We start from the raw sequence: 24,910 nt of genomic DNA on the forward strand, positions 1-24,910 counted from the left end.
TAAGCCATTGAATGGACTGTGGGAAAGTGTAAACTACAATGCAAATGATAATCCACACAACCAGAAGTTGTTCGTGTAAGAGGAGTGGGGGTGGGGTGGGGAGTGGTATATATGGGAACCTCATATTTTTAATGTTACATTTTGTATTATCTATGTATCTTCAAAAAAAGACAACAAAATATTTCATTTTCAAAAAAAGAATCTTCTAGTGTTTGATCTCTGTTAATCATGAGCACTTTTGTAAACTTGAGACAAAGTATCCTTTTATAGACAGAATGTTTCCCAGCTTTTTAAAGGCCTGCTTTATGTCCTTGTTTCTAAGACTATATATAAAGGGGTTCACCATGGGAGTGACTGCCGTGTACATCACTGAGGCTATTGCATTTGCCCTTGAGTTTTGGGTAGCAGCAGAGCTAAGATACACTCCAAGACCTGTACCATAAAACAAGGTCACTACTGAAAGGTGAGACCCACAAGTAGAAAATGCTTTATATTTACCACGAGCTGTTGAGATTCTCAAAATTGAGGATATAATTTTATAGTAAGAGAAAAAGATCCCAGTGAGTGGTATAACCCCCAGAAGTCCACCTGCAAAATACATCACAAGCTCATTGAGGAAGGTGTCAGAACAAGCATATCTGACTACCTGATTAAGTTCACAGAAAAAGTGGGGCATTTCCATCTCTGTACAAAAAGACAATTGCAAAACCATTAAGTTATGCAAAAGAGAGTCCAAAACACTCAATAACCAGAATGCCAGCAGTAGGAGGCCACAGAGCCAGGGGTTCATGATGACTGTGTAGTGCAGGGGGTGACAGATGGCCACGAAACGGTCATAGGCCATTGCAGTCAAGAAGGAGTTATCTAATTGTCCAAAAAGCATGAAAAAATACATCTGGGTGAGACAGTTTTCAAAAGTTATGATCTTGTTGCCTGTGTGGATGTTCAGCAGCATCTTTGGTACTGTTGTGGAGGTGAAACAGATATCAGTAAAAGACAGGTTGGAGAGGAAGAAGTACATGGGTGTGTGGAGATGGGAGTCCAAATGACAGCCAGGATGATGAGCAGGTTGCCAGTGAAGGTGACCAGGTACATGGACAGGAACATCCCAAAGAGGAGGGACTGCACCTCTGTATCTTCTGAGAGTCCCAGGAGGATGAATTTTAAAACATATGTTTGGTTTTCTGTTTCCATGTGGATGATAAATTTCCTGGAGGAGATATTCAAAACAATGCAATTTAGCCTCAAGCCGTAATCAGAAAAATATAATAAATGGTACTGTTTGTATTGTAATTACATTAAGTTAATATTTTTATGGATTTTATAGAGATCTAGTACCCTTTTCTGAAAATGTCAGGGAAAACATATGTTCCTGCTTCTCTTTGATAGTTGTGATGCCTAGAAACTCTTGGCCATAATGGAATACAGTTTGCTAAGGCAATAATTTCTATGATAAATTCTCTCAGACTTTATTTTAAGCAGCAAACATTATGACCAGTTTTCTTTGTACCCTGTGACAAAACAGAAAAGAAGAACAAAGTTGTAGGAACCATGTTATTTGGTTGTAACAGTTATTATAAAAACACAATAATTTAAAAAATTCCTTTTGGTGAAATGGACAAATGATCCCACACAAATGGGTTCCACTGATGTTTCAGAGAGGACTAGGGTAATTCAGTGTAGAAAGTACGATATTTTCAAGAAGTGGTGTTGGAACAGTAGTGAAGCAGGCTAGTAAGATAGGGAATAGATGGATCTGGAACATGACAGAGGCCACATGGACATCAAAAACCCCTAAGATGGCTGCTGGAGGAATCTCACCCCTAGGATTCTGCTACCCAGAACAAAGACTCCTTCCTGAGAATATGGAAAAGCTCGGATGTTACCTGGGAACTTTATCATTGGGTCCTCACTAAAGAATTGATGGGCAGGGTAATCAATCCAAAGAGCAAACAACTGAAACCCCCTCCCCTGCCATTAGCAAAGCGGTGGAATAATTAGCAGTTTAAAAGCAAACCATGAGGTTTGAGCTTGCTCTTGCCTAGCTTTTTGCCTAAGGTGTGTCTTGCCCTCTGCATGTCGCTTTCATCATTTTTCCTCTGCCATGTGGCCATGCACGTTACCCTAGGGATTTATAATCTATAATGGGAAATTGTAGCTTGTAAATTAGCCCTCTTCATCCCTTTTCAGCCCCTTCCTCACTACCTGGGACCCTGCTCTGTTATTTTCTCCCAATTCTCTTCCCTCCTTACCTGAATAAATTACTGGCCTAACTCACCTGGTGTGCTCTAGAAATTCACCTCTGCAGCATAGCCAAGAACTTAGAATCTGGTAACAACAGGATGCACTCATGCCAAACAAAAAAGGTACTTAACACTGATTGAATTCATTTCACAAAAATTAAATCAAAATGAATCATACCACTTCAAAGTAAAATGCATTGCAAAAGTGTTAGAGTGACATGTGAAGAAAATCAAAGGACCCATAGGATGGAAATGAGTTTTTAGATATAGCAATGGAAGCATGTTTCATGAGAGATTAAAATTTATAAGTCAGTTTTTATTCAAATGTAAAATATCTGCTCTGTGAAAGACATTGATAAGGGGTTGTAAGAAAACATACAGATTTGGAAAAACACAAAACATCTGATAAATGATTTGTATACAAATGTAGAAATTAATATTAACACTACAAAATAAGAAAGCAAATGCTGAATTTAAAAATCTGCAAAAGGTATGAACAGAATCCTAACCTAGGAAGAAATTCAAAATACAAGTACAAAACACAAAATATAAAAAGAAATTCAACTTCACTGGCACCTATGTATTACTATGAATTGCCAACTAGCAATGCATCTGAAAAAGACCTTGACTAAAAAGGGGAAATATTCAGTGCAGATGAGATTTTATGACTAAGAGATTTCAAAGTGAGTTTGGAGGTCATTCCAGAGGTTATGCTTATGCTGGTCTCAGCAGAATCTCACTAACTGTTATAGTAAACAGTGCCTCATACAGCAGGGATCCTGATGGTTCTAGAGATATCTAGACACTACAAATAGTGCAGAGACTCTCAGGAATTTGGCACCCTGTCAGTAGGAATTACTTTTGAATTTATGTTCCCCAATATAAAAGAGTTAGACTCATTTGTAGATTCCCAACATGTGGCTCTTCTCTACATGTTATTTACATAAAGCCATGTGTTAGCACTCTCCTTGTTAAATACATGAGTCAGAGCCTTATATTTTTGGTCTGTTCATGTGCCAGTTGAACCTTTAATCTAAGCAGAGTTTCAACTCTTACTCTCCAGTTCATTGGACCTATGCAGCACAACAAATAAGGAGATGATAATGAACAACACCTATCCCAAGGAGCAAAGAATGTCTGCAACTCTAAACAACAGTTCCACCCAAATACCCCAAGGGATCTAAGCCTGCTCTCAATTAGAAACAGTGGGCATCACCGTCACAAAATCCTCAAGATTGGGGAATCATCGATGGACTAAAGTAGACTTATTATTTTTCTATTATAGATTTATTATTCTAGCAATTGAAGAATGTTTATCATTGATATAAAGGCCATGGCCACCAGAGATTCTGACAGGAGGGAGCAGGCAGAATAGGTGTAATATCAGGGCATTTTCAGGACATTGGGATTGTTCTGCATGACCTTGCAATGATGGATACAGGCCGTATGTGTTTTGTCATTACCTAAAATTGTGCAGGAAAGGCTGTTAACTACAATATAAACTATAGTCCACGGTTAGTAGCATTGTTTCTTTATGTGTTCATCAATTGTAGCAAATGTACTATACTAATGAAAGATGTTGTTACTATGGGAAAGAGTGGGAGGGAGAAGAGGTGGGGCATATGTGGCCCCTCTATATGTTATGTAATCTACATGTTATGTAACATTTATGTAATCTAAATATACTTTAAAATTTTAAAAATTTAAATAAATAAATGAATAAATAAATAAATTAAAATCTTTTAAAAATTAAACATCATTTGTCATTAGGGAATTGGAAGACTATGACCATAATGATATATGATCACATGCTTATTAGAAGAGATAAAAACTTAAACTGCGAATACCAATTGCTGTTGAGTATGTGGAGCAATACATCTTTCATTCTCTGCTAGTGAGAATACAAAATGGTTCTGCCAGAAGACAGTTTAGCAGTTTCTTGTAAAACTAAACATTGTCTTACCATACAATCCAGCAGTTTCGTTTTTAGGTATACATATATGTGATATGAAAATTGGAGTCCACACAAAAGTCCACACATGAATGTTTACAGCAGCTATATTTGTAATCTCCAAATCTGAAAGCAAACAAAATGTTGGTCAACCACCACACCAGGGAACAGAGAGAGTCCACAACTGCAAGCAGAATTCCATTCATCAGATATGAGGGATCTAAGGCCCCTCTCAATTTACAGGTGGAGTGGTCATCACCATCCCAAGATCCTCAGGATAGAGGAATAAAATAAGAATTAGAGTGGATTCAATGGTATTCTACTATAGACTTATTGTGACTCTAGCAATGGAAGAAATTGTGTCCCTGTTTAAGAGACAGTGACCATTGGAGTTGTTGAGTGCAGGGATAGGGAAGAAGAGGCTGTGATATGGTTGCTTTTTTGGGACTTGGAGTTGTCCTGAATGATATCACAGGAACAGATGCAGGATATTATATATCCTACCATAACACACTGGACGGACTGGGAGAGAGTGTAAACTACCATGTAAACTATAATCTAAGCTTCGTAGCAATGCTCCAAAATGTATTCATCAAATAAAAGGAATGTGCCAACTGATGAAAGAGGTTGTTAAAGTGTGAGGATTGGGTATTTGGGGAGTGGGGTATATGGGAACCTCATATTTTTTAATGTAAAATTTAGTGTGATCTATGTATCTTTAAAAAAGAAGACCATAACAAATTTTGCTTAAAAAATCTTATAGCCCATTTATAAAAACATACAAGGAAAACCTTTACCTCTCAGTGAACATACTCTAATAATGACTGAAGTAATGAATGCACAATTATGTCATTATGGCAAATACAACGAATTTTATGCATCAGAGGAATTGTATGCTTTATTAATATGTACCAATAAAGTTTATTTCTTTTTAAAAAAGAACTATTTTTAAAACCTCACCACAACTTATGATTATATTGACTCCATATTTGTGTTCATGTCATTTCTTCTTGGTGTAATTCTATCCTTTTTTCCTCCTGAAATTACTCTAAATCCTCCTTCAAGTCTTATTACAATTAAAATCTCCCTTGTGATGCCTTCACTAACCTCCACAGGATGAGTCTTTAATTTTTGATCCACTTCACCAGAATTCCAGAGCCACATATATTGAATGACTAAAAGAAAAAAAAATAAATGAATGCAGTTAAACAGATGATTTCTAAAATTGTAGAGAAAGAAGAATGAGTGAAACAAGGAAACAATGCTTCTGAGAAAGGGAAGACCCAAGAGTGAGAGATCAGAGGAGACAGATTGGAAAAAAATCTATCTTAGTTTATCTGCTATTTCCACTCAGGCTTTTTAATAAGACAGACTTTGTGTTTTAAGCTTTCTCTATAATCGTAATCTGTTGATTTCCTTAAAGCTTCTACCAATAAAAGGTGTCCATGGAGCCAAAAATATATTCCCCCAGTACCTGTGACGATTCTGTAACTCACTCTGAAGTTATCAAGGCAGGGTCTAAGTTCATCAATGCAGGTTCTTCCTTGAATGATGAAAGAAGTTGGAGGCTCTGCTCCCAAGAAGAGAAGTGAGATGGAATGAGTCATGAGATCTGTAGAAGATAAATTGTATTTCTTTGATATAGTGAAGGAGAAGCACATAGAGTATCTGAACAATTAGGGATTCCATTCCCATGAAACACATTAATGAAGTATTCTTTTGTCTCAATACTCCCTGAGATAATTATTTCTCTGGAGATAAGAAAGGAAAGCACAATGCAAGTTTGTTCCAGTTTAGTCCCTTGTGACAGCTTTGGAGCTCCATGTTCATCTCTTATCCCTGTGGACACCTACCTTTCAGGAGGAGGTCACCCCTATCAAGCAGTGGGCTCGAGTATTGTCAGGTTTCCCATAGTGATTTTCCTCTTGCTATTTTTGGAGAAAGATTCTGAATACACTAAACTATCTTATTTCCAATTTTTCTCCTCTGGAGTTGGCTGTCATGAATGGAGACACCCACTCACAAGAGAATTTCCTCTTGTCTCACTGCTTCTCCTTTCTCCCCCATAATTAGCAATATCTGTTCAACACACACAACCATTCGGTTTCTCAGTCATTCAACAATATTTATTCAGCAATACTATATGGCAAATCCTAAAATACATTCTGGGAATGAAGAGAAGACAAAGGTACTGTGTTTCCTCACAAACTGTTCACAGTTTTAAAAAGCTAAAAAATGAGCACTCACACACTCTCTAGAAGCCTGCCCCTGGTGCACCTTGTGCCAGATGTCCACCATCCAATATCCTAAACCAGTAACCCTTCCGTATTATATTGTCTAAAGTGTTTTCTCAATAATATTCTTTCAACCACGTACCCACCAATCCCCCATGTTCACCTTTTCCACCCCCAACATACCCACAATTCCATGGACCGTCTGACCCAGGGTGTTATATTCATGGGTGTAGACCAATACAATGAGCAGGAATTGTACACCGATAATGGAGAGGACACATCAGTGTTCTCGAATAGAGGGGAGGGTGTCTCTCAAGAGCAAAGGTGCCTCCTAATGGGAAAGGACAGACCAGTGTGTCAAACCCTCAGCATTGTTGCAAGTATCTATGAATCTTGTCCTTCAAACAGTGAAGCTTGGTTGCCAATGTGGGCCCCAAGGAGAGGGAGAGAGAAAGATAGAATAGATGGAAGAGGGGGTAATTGGTGGTCAATGGAAGTGTTCTGTATGATCTTGCAATGATGGATACAGGCCATGATAAATTTCAACAAAAATTTATAAAAGTGTATGGTCTAAAATGGTTGGTAGTTATGTTTTGATATTTGTACATCAGTTGTAGCAAATGTAACATTCACATGTAAAAACATCATTGGTGAGGAAAAGGGAGGATGTTGGGTACATGGGAGATACCTATATTCTGTGTACGACTTTACTGTGACCTTAAAATTTTGAAGACATAATGAAAAATAAAAAAGGTGAGACACTGAGGAAGAAATGGAAGAGATTGCCTTGCCACTATATATACAGGACAACACCTATTAGAGTGAAGAAAGGCAAAACCTTAAAAAAAATTTATAAAAATTATCATTTTTTTCTTTTTTCTATTTTGTCTTAATTTTTAAAATTATACATTAGGGAAATGAGGTCCCCATGTACCCCCCACTCCCCTCACCCCACTCCTCCCCCCATAACAACAATATCCTCCATCATCATGAGACATTCATTGCATTTGGTGAATGCATCTCTGAGCACTGCTGCACCTCATGGGCAATGGTCCACATCATAGACCACACTCTCCCACATTCCACCTAGTGGGCCATGGGAGGACATACAATGTCTGGTAACTGTCCCTGCAGCACCATCCAGGACAATTCCCAGTCCCAAAAATGCCCCCACATCTCATCTCCTCCCACTCCCTACCCCCAGCTGCCATCATGGCCACTTTCTCCACACCAATGCCACATTTTCTTTGATTACTAATCACAATAGTTCATGAATAGAATATCAGTAAGTACACTCTAATCCATACTCTATTCCTCCATCCTTTGTACCTTAGAATGATTGTGTCCACTGCACATCTATATCGAGAGGGCTTAGATTCCACATGGATGCTGGATGCAGTTCTCCTGCTTTCAGTTGTAGGCACTCTTGGCTCCCTGGTGTGGTGGTTGACCTTCTTCACCTCCATGTTACCTGAGTGGGGTAAGTCCAATAAACCAGAGTGTAGGGGTTGCAAGTCTGTTGAGGCTCAGGGCCTGGCTATCAGATGGTCAGTCCAGAGAGTCAGGTCCCCAGGTTATACACTAAAACCTAGCACCAACTACAGATCCAGTAAAAGCAACAGGAGAGGCTTGTAGACAAAGACCACATCTGAGTCCAGCTCCATCAAACAGAAACACAAATTCCAAAGTAGGGCCAACTGACATGGCACTGAACTCCATCTGCCATTACCATAGAACCTACAGATCTCTGTAGCCCTCAGAAGAACCAGTACCTGGGGTTGTATCTACTTTATCTGTCTCTGGGACTCTGCTGAGGAGTGCATAAGGGCAACCCCTCTGATAACCTCCTGGCTCTTTTTGGAGACTCACAGCCATATAAAGTCATTTGTCCTTTCCACTTCCCCCTTTTATTCATGTCAAAAGCATTTTTAACACCTGGTATTATATGTAGACTGAGATATTCTGTTGATCCGAGTTGACCCTTTTATTTAAGGTCATTTTCTTTTTACATCATTAGCTGGTACTTGGTAGTAATCCTTCGGTGCCAGGGAGGCTCATCCCCAGGAGTCATGTCTCACGCTGGGGGGAAGGCAACACATTTACATTCTGAGTTTGGCTTTGAGACTGGCCACATTTGAGCAACACAGAGGCTCTCAGGAGGTAACTCCTAGGCACCATGGAGTTCTAGACCTTGTTCTTATTTCAGGTGCACAGGCTCACAAGCATAGTCATTAGTATCAAGGGCTTATTGTTGGACCTTCCTTCTTTTTTGGTCTTTGCTGTTGTACTTGGGGGATTGTTGCTGTTCCTTTAGGGACTGTGATAGGGCTCCCCTGGCTAGGAACTCAGCACTCCCTCAGTTGTTTTTAATTGTAACCACTATGAAAATATTCAAACATTTTTATGTACCCTGGATATATGCCCTGTAGAACTCCCTTCCAACCGTGTGTCCCCTGTCCATAACATCCCACACCAGTATTCCTCCCCTGCCATTGTTGAGCCTCTCTGTGATCCAAAACTTCTTCATAAATGAAGCCCAATATATTGCCAGGTTCCATTAATAGTAAAATGGAATATAGTGATGAGTTTAAAGGTTAGATATAGAATACATGTTAATTTAGAAAAATTAAGGTAAAAATAAATTGGGGAATAAAAAAATTTAAAAATGCAAAAGCTTTTTTTTTTTAATTAAAATTATTTATTTTTACGAATTACATTAAAAAAATACGAGGTCCCAATCAACCCCACCGCCCGCACCCCCACTCCCCCCACAGCAACACTCTCTCCCATCATCGTGAGACATCCATTGCACCCAGTAAGTACATCTCTGAACATCACTGCACCCCGTAGTCAATGGTCCACATCATAGCCCACACTCTCCCCCGCTCCATCCAGTGGGCCCTGGGGGGATCTACAATGTCCCGTAATTGTCCGTGAAGCACTATCCAGGACAACTCCACGTCCCGAAAACGCCTCCACATCTCATCTCTTCCTCCCATTCCCCAAACCCAGCTAAAGCTTTGTTTTTGATGCTTTGTCTTCCATCACTGCAATAAGTGTTGCCTTGTATGCAAATTGTCAAGGCAACTTCTTCTGTCTTTTTCTCGTGTCTATGTTTTTTCTTTTTTTCCCTAATTATTAAGCTTGTCTTCACAAAAGTTTGAGAGTACAGTAATTCATATATACAATATACAGTACTCCAACCTATCCAACAGAGAACCCTTTTCCCTTCCACAGCAATAATTTTTTTTACATGTTCATACTATATTTACTGAAACTGATGTACAGATACTAAAACAATAGCTTTCAAACAAGGTAACATTTCGGTTCACATTGTGGTTTATATTTTAGACTATACAATTTTCTAAATTTTTAGTTATCTTATGTTTTACTTTACAATTTACATTTTAGCCTATCAGCCCCTATACATTTTTGGTGTAATTTAACATGTCTTATACCCATCCTTGTGTAATCTAGTGGAACACTTCTATTGCCCACACAGTTACATTGATTCCATCTATTCAATATCTCTTTCCCCTCCCCTTAGGGTCCACAGTGACAGTCAACCTTCACTGCTTGAAGGACCATGTTCAGAAATACTTGCAATAGTGTGGAGGTCTTGACATGCTCAACTGCCCTAGTGCCCTGGGAACCACCATTTCTCTTGAGAGATACAATTCCCTCTATTTGAGGGCATCAGTCCCCCCAGGATGTGGGTATACCTTCTCTCTCATTATATGTGTCTCTATCCAATGATATAACCCACTATGGCAGAATGAGCACTCACACACTCCCTCAAAGCCTGTCTTGCATCAGATACTCCCCTTTAAGCATCTTAAAGAGGTAACCTTCCTTATTATATTTTGAAAAAGTTTTCTCAGCATTATACTCTCAACCAAAATAACTGACAATCTCCTATGTTCATGTGTTGTCCCACTCTCCCCCCAATTTCTTGGGCAATATTACCCATCCTCCCATCCCTAGCCTGCCTCAAGCACACAAAGCCCCACCCAAAGGTAACACTATGCCCCATTTTAACTCTTATTTTTACAAATACCTCCACCTTATCATAGATTTCACCCATGTAGGTGTCAGCTTACATCCTTCCTCTACCCCCCAATTTCCTTTAGGCCTATCATCCAGTCTCTAGCCCTCTGAGGCAGCTTGGTTTACTTATTTCATATCATTGAGGTCATGTAGTATTTGTCCTTCAATGCTTGGGTTGCTTCACTCAACATAAGATTCTCAAGATTCATCCATGTTATCATGTGTGTTTGTAGTGTATTTGTTCTTAAAGCTGAGTAGTATTCCATTGCATGTCTATACCACATTTTATTTATCCATTCATTTGTTGATGGGCATTTGAGTTGATTCCAACTTTTGGCAATAGTGAACAATGCTGCTATGAACATTGGTGTGCATATATCAGTTTGTGTCCTCATTTTCAGTTCTACTGGGTATATACCCAGCAGTGGAATTTCTGAGTCATATGGCAAAACTATAGCTAGTTTTTTGAGAAACCGCCAAACTGTCCTCCAGAATGGCTGGATCCTTCTGCATTTCCACCAGCAATGGCTGAGTGTTTCCATTTCTCCACATCCTCTCCCACACTTGTAGTCTTCTGTGTTTTTGATAGCTGCCAGTCTCATGGGAGTAAGATGGTATCTCACTGTAATTTTGATTTGCATTTCCCTAACATCTAGTGATGTTGAGTATTTTTCATGTGGTTTTTAGCCATTTGTATTTCTTATTTGGAGAAGTGTCTGTTTAAGTCTTGCCACTTTTTAAGATGGGTGGGCTGTCTTTTTATTTTTGAGATATAGGAGTTCTTTATATTTGAAGGATATTAGTCTCCTATCAGATATATGGTTACCAAATATTTTTTCCCATTGGGTAGGCTCTCTTTTCATTTTCTTGACAAAGTCCTTTGAGGTACAAAAGGCTTTAATTTTGAAGAAGTCTCATTTATCTATTTGTTCTTTTGCTGCTCGTGTTTTGGGTGTGAAGTTCATGAATACATTTCCTATTACAAGATCCTGTAGATGTTTCTCTACATTGCTTTCTAAGGTCCTTATGGTCTTGGCTCTTATATTTAGGTCTTTGATCCATCTTGAGTTGATTTTTGTATAAGGCGTGAGTTGGTAATCCTCTTTCAGTGGGTTTGATGGCCTTGTGAATATCATATGACTGTATCTATAAGGCTCTATATGAGAACATTCAAATTGGTTTCATTGATCAGTGTGTCTCTCCTTGTGCCAATACCATGATGTTTTTACTAGTGTGTTATGTTTTGGAGTCAGGTAGTATGATTCCTCCAATTTCATTTTTCTTTTTCAATATGTCTTTTGATATTCGCGGCCTCTTTACTTTCCAAATAAATTTCATAGCTAGTTTTTCTAGGTCATTAAAGAATGCTGTGTTGATGTTTATTGGGATTGCATTGAATGTGTAGATCAGTTTTGGTAGGATAGACATCATAATAATTAGCCTTCCTATCCATGAACAGGGAGTATTCTTCCATTTATTTAAGTCTTCTTTGATTTCCTTAAACAGTGTTGTGTAGTTTTCTACATATAAATTTTTTTATATCTTTAGTTAAATTTATTCCTAGGTATTTGATTTTTTAATTTACAATTGTAAATGGTATTTTTTTTCTTGATTGCCTCCTCAGATTTTCCATTATTGGTGTACAGACATGCTACTGATTTTTGCGCATTGATCTTATAACCTGTAACATTATTGAACTCTTTTTTATGTTCTAGAAGCTTTGTTGTAGACTTCTTTGGATTTTCTATGTATAGGATCAGATCATCTGCAAATAGTGAAATTTTGACTTCTTTGCAATTTGAATGCCTTTTATGTCTGGTTCTTGCCTCAATGCTCAGGCAAGTACTTCTAACAAAATATTAAATAGAAGGGGTGATAATGGGCATCCTTGTCTTGTTCCTCATCATGGAGGAAAGATTTTCAGATTCCAAAATTGTAAATCATGTTAACTGGGGGTTTTTCATATATATCTTTTATCATGTTCAGAAAGCTTCCCTCTACTCCAATCTTTTGCAGTGTTTTTATTAAGAAATAGTGCAGTATTTTGTGAAATGCTTTTTCTGCATCTATAGATATGATCATGTGATTTTTTCCTTCAATCTGTTTATGTGGTTTTTACATTAATGTATTTTCTTATGTTGAACCATCCTTGCATACCAGGAATGAATTCCACCTGGTCATGGTGTATAATTAATTTAATGTGCTGTTGAATATGATTAGTAAGTATTTTGTTGAGGATTTCCACATCTATGTTCATTAGAGAGATTGGTCTGTAATTTTCCTTTCCTGTGGTGTCTTTGTTTGGCTTTGGTATTAGGGTAATGTTGGCATCATAGTATGAGTTATGCAATGTTCTTTGGTTTCAATTTTTTGGAAGTTTCAGCAAGATTGGTGTTAGTTCTTTATGGAAAGTTTGGTAGAATTCACCTGTGAAATCATCTGGCCAAGGGCTATTCTTAGTTGGGAGGTTTTAAATGACTGATTCTATAATTTACTTGTGATTGGTTTGTTGAGATTTTTTATTTCCTCTTTCATCAATGTAGGTTGCTTATGTGTTTCTTGGAATTTGTCTATTTTCTCTAAATTGTCCCTCTTGTTGGAATATAGTTTTTCAAAGTATCCTCTTACGATAGTCTTTTTTTCTGTGGGTCGGTGGTGATATCCCCTTTCTCATTTCTTACTTTCTGTATTTGCCTCTTTTCTCTTTTTTTCTTTGTTAGTCCAGCTAAGGGTTTGTCAATTTTATTGACAATTTTATTGTCAATCTTATTGAACTGGCTCTTGGTTTTGTTTATTTTTTTCAAGTGCTTTCTTATTTTTTTTCATTTAGTTGTGCTCTTTGTTATTTCTTTCTTCTTTCTTTGGGTTTAGTTTGTTGTTGTTTTTTAATAATTCCTCTGACTGTGCAGTTAGTTCTTCAATTTTAGTTTTCTTTTATCATGTGTTAATTTATGACTATAAATTGCCTTCTCAGTACTACTTTTGCTGCATCCCATAAGTGTTGATATGTGTTATCATTTTCATTTGTTTCAAGGCTGTTATTGATTTCTCTTTGAGATTTCCTCCTTGACCCACTGTTTTTCTAAAAGTGTGTTATTTAACTTCCATATCTTGTTGCCACATCTGGGTCTCTGACTATTGCAGATTTCCTGCTTCATTCCTCTGCAGTCAGAGAAATTATTTTGTATGATTTCAAACTTTCTGAATTCATTGAGACTTTCTCTGCAAGCTAGCCTGTGGTCTGTCCTGGAGAATGATCCATGTGTGCTTGGGAAGAATGTATATTCTGCTTTATTTGGGTATAATGTTCTGTATATGTTTATTAGGTTCAGTTCCTCTAATATGTTGTTCAAAGTCTTTGTTTCTTTATTGATTCTCTTTGAGATGTTCTGTCCAAAGGTGATAGTGGCATATTAGTCCCCCACTATAATTGTAGAGACATCTATTCCTTCCCTTAGTTTCTCCAGTGTTTGCCTCACATATTCGGAGGCACCCTTGTTAGAAGCATAAATGTTTATAACTGTTCTTTCTTTTTGAATGATTATCCCTTTCACTAATATGTAGTGTCCATATTTGTCTCTCATAATTGTTTTGCATTTAAAGTCTATTTTGTATGATATTAACATAGTTACTCCTGCCCTTTTTTTGGTTATTATTTGCCTGTAAGATTGTTTTCCAGCCATTCACTTTCAACCTCCTTGAATCTCTGGGTCTAAGATGTTTTTCATGTAGACAACATATATATGCATCATACTTTCTTATCCAATCTTCCAGTCTGAGTCTCTTGACAGGTGAGTTTAATCCATTGACATTCAGTGTTATCACTTTCAAGGAATTATTTATATTAGCCATATTTTCTTTGGATTTGTGTTTGTTATATTTTGTTTGGTTTTTTACATTTTTTGTCTTTTTAGCTGTTCTTACACTCTCCTCCAACTCTGTCTTTCCTGTGTTTTTCTTTCCTCCTATAGAACTCCCTTTAGTATTTCTTGAAGGGCAGGATTCTTGTTGGCATACTCTATTAATTTCTGTTTATCTGTGAATATTTGAACTTTCTACCATATTTTTTGTTAGTTTAGCTGTATAGAATATTCTTCTTAGGAATTTTTTTTTTCTTTTAGTATCTTGACTTTGTCATACCACTTCCTTCTTGCCTCCTTGGTTTCAGATGAGAAATCAGCACTTAACCTTATGAAGTCTACTTTGTATGTGATGGTTCTCTTTTCTCTTGCTGCCTTTAAAATTTTCTCTTTGTCTTGAGCATTGGATAATTTGACAAGTATATGTCTTTGGGTAGGCCTGTTGGGATTTATGCTATTTAGGGTGCATTGTGCTTCCTGGATGTGGATGTTCATCTCCCTCACTAGGTGTGGGAAGTTTTTATCCATTATTTCCTCCAACACCCCTTCTGTTCCCTTTTCCTTCTCTTCTTTTTCTGGGATGCCTATAATGCATATGTTTTTGCATTTTGCATTGTCATTCAGGTCCCAAAGTCCCTGTTGAATTTTTTCTCTCTTTTTATCTATCAATTCTACTATCTGTTTGATTTCAGATGTACTGTCTTCCACATCACTAGTTCCTCTCCCTCTTTAAATCTGCTGTTATTTGCTGAGGGTGTATTTTTGATTTCTTGGATTGTGCTGTTCCTCTCCATCATATCTGTTGTCTTTTTTTGCATGATTGCAATTTCTTCTGTATGCTCTCCAAGTGTTTTCTTCATATTCTCTTCCCTCACCTCATTAAATTGGCCCCTATTAAATGTTTTGAGAGCTTTATTTACTTGTTTGATGTTCTGCTCTTTTTCCTAGTTTTTAGTTTGTTCTTTGGATTGGGTCATGTTTTCCTGATTATTGGTTTGGTTTGTAGTTTTTTGTTGCTGTCTGGTCATCATTTTATCTGGTTGGGTTGATTAACTTCTTTGTCTAGTCTCACGGTTTAATTAGTTGTTTTTGCATGTGTGTTAAGTTTTCTCTTTGCCACTTTGTTCTTCTTATTCTATTTCCTTGTTGTTGGCTAAGTTCACTTGAAAGAAAATATTAGGGCAGGGGAAAGCAAAACAAGTAAGAAAAGAAAAAAGTATAATAGTAGTATTGACAGTAAATGTTAGCAGAAGAACCATGTGAGATCTAGAAGAATGGCTATTAGACTCATGTAAGCTGTGTAGAGTTATAACAGTAAGAAAAATGGAATATCTATAATCAGACAGTAAACTGAATATGGTGAGGAATATAGTATGAATTAAAAGACCAGTGTGGTCAGTAAAATGGGAAAGAGAAAGGAAAGGACAATAATATAGAGAGTGAATAAAAGACAGAAAACAGTACAAAGGTATTAGAAATAAAAATTGGGGGCTAAATTAAGTGCAGTGGAATGTAAGAGAAACACGAAATGATGGAGGATAGAAAGATGTAGAGGAAAAGGGTTAGCATTGGTAGCCAAAATCAGTACACACAGGAAAGAGGAAATCGAGGATGTGGAAATACAGCAAATATGAATCACTCCCTGCCACACTTAATATAAAAAATATAAAAAAGAAGAGAAAGAAAAAAGGGAAAAAGGGGGTGGAAATGCAAGCAAAAGAGGGAAGAAGAAGAAGAAGAAGAAGAAGAAGAAGAAGAAGAAGAAGAAGAAGAAGAAGAAGAAGAAGAAGAGAGGAGGAGGAGAAGGAGGAGGTGGAGGAGGAGGAGGAGGAGGAAGGAAGGGCTATGGGGGGATAAAGAGGAAGGGTAAACCAGAAAATAAAACAACAAAGAAGACCAAAGTTTCAAGCAAGGAATCCTCTTTGCATTTAAATAAAATGCTTAGGAGTCTGACCTTTCCCCTTTCTCCCTTTCTCACTTCCCTCTCTCCCAGGGCAGCAGGGAAGCTGTGTGAGGTGTCCAGTAGGAGATTCAACTTGGTCCTTGGTGAACCAAATCACCAGAGAAAACAATGTCTCTTAATTTCCAAAGAGAGTGCCCACACCTCACCAGGAACCCCAAATATCCTAATGAAGTTTTCAAAACACATCTTAGAGTCTATCTCCCTTAGGTGTGCTACAGGAGGGCTAGTTGATTTTCTGACTCCACCTTCTCCCAGACCAAGTTTTCTATCCCAGCACTTTTAGGTAAATTGGGCTTTCTAAGCAGATTCACCTCTTCTTTCTTCCCCAGCTTTCCCCAAGCCAGCTGGTATGCTCCTCCAAGCTCAAAAAAAAAAAAAAAATGGGGGGCACGGGACCTGAAAATTGAACCCGCACTCACTTGGCCCCTCTGCACGTTCCAACAAACCCTCCAAGTCACAGAGTCAGTCCAAAACTGAAGGGCTAGTGTATTCCCTTACCACAGGGAGTGCTGGATTTGGGAGTGGGAAGTCTGGGATATTGCAGACTTGGGGTATGCGGGTCTGTGGAATGTCAGCTGTGGTGGCTTAGGGGTCATGGATCTGGGGACCATGCTTCTGGGGAACACAGGGCTTGGGAATGCCACCACACTACTGACAGTTCAGGGAATGCCTTAGGGGGAAGAGTCCCACCTCTCCACTTCTGACCTCAGTGCTAGAAACCTACAATTCTTTAGCAAGCATGCTTTAGCAAGCATGATTTCTGTTGCAGTCTCTCCAAATCGATGTCCAAACACCTCCTGCCTTGCAAGTCCCCAAAACAACCCACTGCAGCAAGATTCCAACCCTACTCAGCCGGTCTTTTGCAGGAGCAATTATGAAGTACATTCACTCAGATGCCATCTTGCCCCACCCATCACCTATCATCTTTTAATATCTCCATTTGTTCCTCCCAGCTTGTTCTTAAAGGGAGAGTACATCTGCCTCATTATCTAATAAAAGATGAAGAAATGCACATGCTAGTTGTTCTTTAATCCTCCCCTGGTTAGCCATGTATATCAATCTGACTGCTTAGATCCTCCCAACAGTGAACTCAGACACTTGGTCTTACTGGATTTGGGGAGTATCAGGTCTAGAACCTAATGCCAGGTTGCCTAAGTTTGTTTTTGCATTACTTTTTTCCTCTGGGTGGTAACACTAGGAAGCATTTCTACCAACAGCAAGGCACAAGACAGAAAGTACAGTGAAGAGAATGCAGCACATATACAGAGTATGATGGAAATCCCAGGAACCCCCAAGCTCACTGACTCCAGGAACTCAGACTGGATGAAAGCAGCTTCAATTGAGCCTCTACAAACCTTTCACACACCTTCCATCCTGTGCAAGACACCTGGTTATTCTGGGAGAGGTTTGAGGATAAGTCAGCCTGCTTGTTGTCCACAGCCACACTGCTAAGTCCAACAAGGCAATCCTTAATATTGTCTTAAAGTTCTTGAGAATTCCAGGGGTGCCATACTAAAGGAACTTGTCAAACAGCTGCTGGAAATCCTGGTGTGCCTGTGCTCCAAGTCACTTTACAGGATGGGAAGGACAGAAAACCCACAGCATGGGCTCAGGGCTCCTGCTCCCACACCACCACTGGCCAGAACAAGCCCACCACACCTGAGCTTCCTCCCACTGTGGCCCTCAAGCTTGTCCACTTCTGGTGTGGGCACAGGGTGCCCTGGTCCACTGTGGCCTTCACTTCTGTGGAAAGTATCACCTCCAGTATGGCTCCTACACTCCTAGGTTAACAAGAAGCCCAAACCATGGCCAGTGATAAAGTTTTCAGGGTTTGGTACTGTGAAAATTGGATAGCTCTTTGGGTTAAAAATAAACTTGTATCTTCCCACTTCATTGTAGACAAAAGAAAATTCTGGATGGGTTTTAAAAGGTAAGTGAAAAAACAGCTCTAAGGGCTTTCTAATCATCAAAGCAATGGGGAGAAATCACAAAGAAAATAACAACCACTTTGACTATATGTATTAGTCAACAAAAGGGGTACTGACGCAAAGTAGCAGAAATATGTTGGCATTGACAAAGGGGGTTTATTTTGGGTAGAAGCTTACAGTCACAAGGCCATAAAGTGTAAGTTACTTTCCTCACAAAAGTCTGTTGCCACATGTTGGAGCAAGAAGGCTGCTGGTCTCTGTGAGGATTCAGCCTTCTTCAGACTCCATGGTCCCAGCTTCTTCTGGTCTCAGCTGTAGGCTGACATAAAGCTTGTCTCTCTGTCTGGGGCTTGTTTCTTTATGGGCTTGGCTGCTCTGGTGCCTCCACAAGGTCAGCTGTAGACCATCAGGTTCTCTCCCCAGGCCTCTGCCAGGTCTATGGAGCCATCTCTATTCCTCTGTGTTCTTCTCCTGTGTGTTTACTTCCCCAGGTTCCAGCATCAAAACTCTAACTACTTCTTTGCCATGTCTTTTTCTCAGTGAGTACCTGCCCACCAAGGGAGTGAAGACTCAATGTCCTACTGATATGGGCCATTTGAACCCCTGATCATAATTTAATAAAGTAAAAGTAAAACCTCTGAAGTTAATATAATCTATTATGCCCACAGGAAGAGACCAGTTTACAAACAAACATAATCCAATATCTATGTTTGGAATTCATAAACAATATCAATGGCTACACTATATAAAAATTAAAGATATTTGAATTAAATCAAATAAAATCCAACACTTTAAAATATATAATACACCATGGAGAGATCACATTATCTTTAACATACATAACATAGGATGTTGATTGCCCGAGAGTCACCTCTTGCTGGCAGTGTTATGTCCTCTTGAAGGAAACTTTGTAGGTAAGCCCCTAGACCAGAAGGCCCTTCAGGAACCCAAGGAAGCCCAAGCACCCCACCCACTCTCCTGGGATGATAGAAGGTCAATTCTCCAAAGGAGGAACTTGGTCTCCTGTCAGGGAAAGTTCTGGAATCCAGACCCTCCCCTCTGAGGTTCAGAGTTACTGCCCAGCCCACTTGAGGCCAGCTGGCAAGAAAGAAAGATAACATGCTCCCCATCACTCACACCACCTCCATATGCCCAGTAAATTAAGGACTTTGAAGGAAGCTGGGCTTCTGGTCATTCTGTGGCTTAAGTTCCTCCTGACCAGCCCACCAGTGAAACACATGTGTGGCTGGAGAAGAGCCACAGGGTCCAACACATAGACCAGGCCTCCAGACACCTGGTGGAGAGGTGGGAGGCACCTTCCTCTCTCACACCTGAAAGCCTGGTGCCAAAGTGGATAGGGCAGCAGGTCAGCCAGCAGAGGGCAGCGCTAACAGCAGGGGAACAGGGAAAGGGAAGAGCCTCATGGAAAAGGCCCACTTGTGCTTTCCTCTGACCCTTGTGAACTGAGTAAGTCCCTAAGGATCTTATTCTGAGAGGAAGATCCTAAAAGGGAGGAATGAACTCAAGAACAGAACATGCAATCACCCTACACTGAATGTGAGAGCAAATGGCACTTTATTTTGTTCCCTAAGTTGGAGAAAACCAACATAATAGAGTTTGATATGCAACATGACAGAAAAATGCCCATTTCTTCTCCTTCTAATCAGTCCTAAAACTCTCTTTAAAGTAAGGATGAGTAAGCAGCAATGCCTGCCTCCCAAGCCTATCATAGCTCAGAATAATCTTCCTTAGCAATGTTGGTGGATGTTATCAGAATCTTAGACAGCTTTTCTTTGTGGGGATTTCATATACTCAGAACTTTTGCAGAACAAAATGAATTTTTCAATCACCGAAAAATAAAGAAAATAATTATTCATCACCAGCCAACCTAGGTTAGTAACATGGCTATCCATTTCCAACAACTAATCAAACTGAATAATCTGCTTTTCCTTGATTTGTTTCATCAATTTTTCTTCTTTCTTCTTTTTTTTTCTTTCACTACTTTATGGATTGAAGCAGAATGTCATTAATAAAACTGATCCAGATTTAGATGCTACCACACAATGGAGCTTCTGGGTTTATTGGTATTTCATTATTACCATTCTCAAGAGATTTCTTGTTTCACACAGGGTGTTGCTTTTAAAACACAAAGCAAAACAAACCCCATTTACCTTTCTCTCTGGATGTTCATTTGGCCCTTTTGTGTTTTGAGTATTGTTGAAATTCAGTGTTTCCTGATACTGGTTTGGCCCTTGCTGTCTACCATCAGTTTTCCCTCAGGAAACAGCTGAGGTGTGAACAAAGTGGAGGGTGACACAGAAGGAGGGTTGCTGAGGTCGGTGGGGCTGGGGGTAGGAAGGAGAGGTGACAGCAGAGGAGATCTTCCTCCTGCAGGTAGAGCTGCTGGCTGAGAAAGGGCACTTGGTAGGAGAAGCAAGGGTTTCCCAGCAGTGGAAAGTGGAGCCAGAGACCCAACCCCAGAGAGCTCTTCAGGATCAGCTGAGTAGTAGAGGGCACCAATAGTCAATTCTCCTCCACTCCTGGCTACCCACAGAAGTAACCATCCCTGCTCCTCTGTTAAGTGCTTGCATGTGACCAAGGAGCCATGTGCGACTCTTCAGGCAGAAGCATGTAAGCACCCATGGCCAGCAGCTCCAGAGACTTCACACTGAAAAGACAACAGCCTGAGTGGTGGCCCTCCCTCCAGCTGGGCTCCTGAGACTGGACTGAGAAGAGCCTACCTGCCACATAAACACACAGACAGACAGACAGACAGACAGACACACACACACCACTTGGCATGGGAAGTCTATCTTTACTTTTAGCCACTGTCTCAGTTTGTCAGGGCTCGTCTAACAATTCCCCAGAACCACTCATTTAAGCCCCCAGGTTGAAGGTTCTAGCATGTGCATCTCTGACAATGACCAGATCAGGAAGGAAAGGCTTGACCCTGTGGATGCAATCCTTAGCAAAGGGCACTGACCATCACTAGCCAAAACCAATTAGTCTATGGGGTGCAGCAGTGCTCCAAAATGTATTCACCAAACACAATGAATGTGCCACACTAATGAAAGAGGTTGTTGATGTGGGAGGAGTGGAGTGAGGGGGGTGAGGATATATGGGAACCTCGTATATTTTTTGAATGTAACATTTTTTGTGATCTATGTATGTTCAAAAAATATAACTAAAAAATGATTGGGGTGGGTGGTGGGGAGTGGGGTATATGGGAACCTCTTATGTTTTTTAATGTAATGTTTTGTGTGATCTATTAACTTTAAAAAAAGATAATTAAAAATAAAAAAATAAAAACAAAACAATAATTAGAGCTCCACTGACCCAGGGCTTACTGTGAGCCACTGTATGCACAATAATTACATTCATTCTCAAAAGTGGTCCATGCGGTCAGTTCTGTTTGATCTGTCCTAGAATGGCAAAGTGAGACAGAGAGGCTGTGACTTGTGAAGGCTCCACCGCTAGTCACCATAGAGCTGATACTTCCACTTGGGGCTCCTCACCCAGGGCTGCTAACCAACACACTGACTACTGTTAACTGTGCTCCAAGGAAATTGACTTAGGAAGTAATTTGATCAGCTTTGGTAGGGCCTGAAATAACTTGCAGTGAATTTTGGGGCAGTTTGGTCCTTCAGCAAACCTGTAGTACAGAATTAACCCTCTTTATGACCAATGATCCCAAGGTCAGAGGAACTGCTCCTGGAGCCCTGGAGCTGATCATATACCATAATCCCAATATTATGGTGTGAACATTGGTTCAAATAGACTTTGAAATGCCTTTTGCTGTTCTTGTTGCTTTTAAGGCTCTTTTCTTTAGATTTTAATTCATATTTATTTCGGTTGCATCATTTCCTTTTGGCATGTACAAAGCTCCAGGACTTGAATTTGCCTGTAACCTCAGCTAATCAAAACTGCCCTGAAATGCTTTAAATACAAAATCCCATTTGAATGAAAGTATTCTAAAGACAATTCCCATATTCTAGGGGGCAGTAAAGCATTCGAGCAGGAGTCAGCGACTTTGTCTGTGGAGGGCCAGGTGGGAACTCTCCTGGCCCTGAGGGCTCTGTCCCTATCACTCAACCCCAACATCGTAGACAGAGACAATAGAGAAATGAATGGGTGTGGCTGTGTTCTAATAAAACTTTGTCAAAACAGACAGGGGCCAGGTCTTAGTTTGCCAACCCTGTCATATAGAAAGGCATGCTTATGTCTCATTCCTGATTTCCCTCCAAGGGGCAGAGCCCAGGTCACTTCCTACCTCGGGTCCCCTCTCCGGCCCTTGTTCAGTCAGCCCTGGAAGGTGGGGCCACTTATCAGACTGCCAAATTCAGGAAGGAGACACTGAGTCTTCAGGCTCACTCTGCCCTTCTCCCTCTTGGGCATGGCCCACAGGGTGCAGGGGTTCTGCTCTGCTTTTCCACCCCATTTGGGCTTCAGAAGCCACAAGCCCCACTGTGCAGTCCTCAGTGGTACCTTCCATCAGTGGCACCCCATCGAGAAGCAGTCTACAGTCCACCTTAGGGTGCTGTGGAAAGGGACTCCTCAAAGGTACAAACAAAATGGTGTAGCATGAACTCTCTTTGTTATTCTGAAAATCCAGATGAATTTTATATTCTCTCAATAAAGAAGCATTGAACAACTTCACACACAAAGAGTCCTGGCTTTTTTACTATTATCTCAAGATGGCCATCAAGTCACTGGCAGTATCATAGGTACCGTAGACTCAAAATGTAAACTCCACTTAATAAGTGAAACTATTTCCATTTGTTCAAAAGCTATTGCTCACAGGAAGAAAACAGATGAGGTGTGTGTTGGGAGAAGGTCGGGATCCCTTCCGTTCCACCTCCCTCCTGTTTTAATGGCCAGCAGAGACAGGTACCTTGTCAGATGGCCCCGGAAGTCCCCTTCCTCCATCCAGTCCTTCCACACACTAGAAGCCAGGCAGAGGGGTACCTCAGATTCAAGAGACATCCCGGGGGGCAGGCTGAGGGCCATGGTTGCTTCAACTGGAAACTACGCTTCTGTGTGTGAAGTGAAACTCATGAGACTCAAGAGGCCTCCCACTAGTACTCCAGTGAGAGTTGACCAGAACTGGGGACTTACCTGGGCACCACTAATTGTGGGTGGCTAGGAAAAGAGGAAGGAGGCATTTTGTGGGATTATTTTATACATCATTAACTTCCTTTCCAAGGGAATCTGTGTTCCACGTTATGGGTTGAGCTGTGTACCCCAAAAAGATACCTTGAAGTCCTATTCCTGGGTACCTGGGAACACGAACTTTTTGCAAAAGCGTTATTGCAAGCAGAATCATTTAAATTGAATGAGGCTGACTGCAGTGGGTGGACCCTTCGTCCAGGATGGCTTGTGTCTTTAGAAAGGGGGGTGTGGGCACAGACAGAAGAGGGGGGTGCCATGGGAAGAGAGACAGAGCAGGCCATAGGGTGCCTGAGGAGACACGGAAAACCCAAGGCTTGCTGGCCAAGGGACAGGCGCCCCAGCGGCCAGGACTGACCCACCAGCAGGGCCCACGCATTTGCGGCTTCAGCCTGCAGGGCTGAGAGAGCGGTTCCTGGTGTTTTTAGCCACCCAGTTCATGGCACTTGTGACAGCAGCCTGAGAAAAGTGAGGTGTCCCTCTTCTGGCACTATCATCCCTCCAAGAGGGCTGAGGGATAGCCCAGGTGCCCAGCTGTCCTCCAGGCTGAGGGTCCCCAACCAAGGCTTTAATCTAATCAGATACCCTGAGGAACGCCCTGGGGACGGACAGAAACCATGTTGAAAAGAAAGGAATGTGTGACCTGGACAACTCTGAACACCCTTCTCTTCCTTCCTTCCGCCCTCTCTTGGGGGCTTCAGCTGCTCAGACCCTCGCGCTCTTCCCACCAAGCACATCTTCCCAGAGGGGCCGGCCCAGACGATGCAGACCTATTCCTGGTTCTCCCTGGTGAGAAGGAAGGCGGCCTGAAGGTTCCCGGGGCCCAGGAACGTCCACCTGTCTGCTTATTCACGGCCCCGGGAACCACCTCACATACTGCTAGGGGGCTGCACCCTGCACACTGGATAGCCTCCGGGCACCCTTTCTAGATTGTCCGCGGCCGCGAGGCCCCTCCAGTTCCAGCGGGGACGGGTGCTTCTGTGTCTCTCAGTACTAGAAGCTCTGCTCTTTCGGGGTCCAGGTGACCGTCCCACAGAACCAGGAGAGCAGCCTCTGCCCTCTGCCCCCTCCAGCCCCGTGCGCTGCTGTGCGCTCCCTGGAGTCTTCCTCCCTGGTGAGCACTCCCTCTCCCCCCGCTCCCCCCCCCCCCACTCGACCTTCCCGGTAGCGGTAGCCCTTTCCCACTATGATGTCCTGCTCCCACCCCCACAGAAGCATCCCCCACCCGGGCCCGCCCCCACGCCCTGCTTGGTTCCCAGACCCCTTCCGCGCGGTGCCGCTGGGTCTCCAGCCCCCGCTCCGGGTGGCACAGCCCCGCCCCAGCCCCTCCCTGGCAGGGGACCCCTGCCCCTAGCCCCGCCTCACCCCCGCCGCGCGGTGCCGTCCGTCCCGCCTCACCCGGGCCTGGCGGGAGAAGTAACTGCGCTCCTTGGGGTCCAGGCGCCGCGGCGGGACGTAGCTGAAGGCGGACAGCGCCGAGATGGGCGGCGGCCGGGGCTTGCACCGCAGCGTGGCGGA

At 41.3% G+C, this 24,910-nt stretch overlaps 1 long non-coding RNA gene across 3 annotated transcripts; it reads right to left on the bottom strand.

Moving 5' to 3' along the window:
* Positions 1 to 903: 903 nt before the first annotated feature.
* Positions 904 to 24,857, bottom strand: LOC131275206 (uncharacterized). Of its 3 annotated transcripts, none has more exons than XR_011647126.1 (6): positions 24,791 to 24,857; positions 7,758 to 7,899; positions 5,669 to 5,806; positions 5,302 to 5,369; positions 4,207 to 4,320; positions 904 to 1,210 (listed from the first exon to the last, which is right to left on the bottom strand). It is a non-coding gene; the product is annotated as an uncharacterized lncRNA (long non-coding RNA). The 3 variants fall into 3 exon arrangements; XR_011647127.1 differs by lacking the exon at positions 24,791 to 24,857 and adding an exon at positions 23,118 to 23,224 and having other exon boundaries at positions 5,691 to 5,806; XR_011647125.1 differs by lacking the exon at positions 24,791 to 24,857 and adding an exon at positions 23,118 to 23,224.
* Positions 24,858 to 24,910: the final 53 nt, after the last annotated feature.

This window comes from Dasypus novemcinctus, chromosome 22 (assembly GCF_030445035.2).
Source record: "Dasypus novemcinctus isolate mDasNov1 chromosome 22, mDasNov1.1.hap2, whole genome shotgun sequence".
Taxonomy (NCBI): Eukaryota; Metazoa; Chordata; class Mammalia; order Cingulata; family Dasypodidae; genus Dasypus; species Dasypus novemcinctus.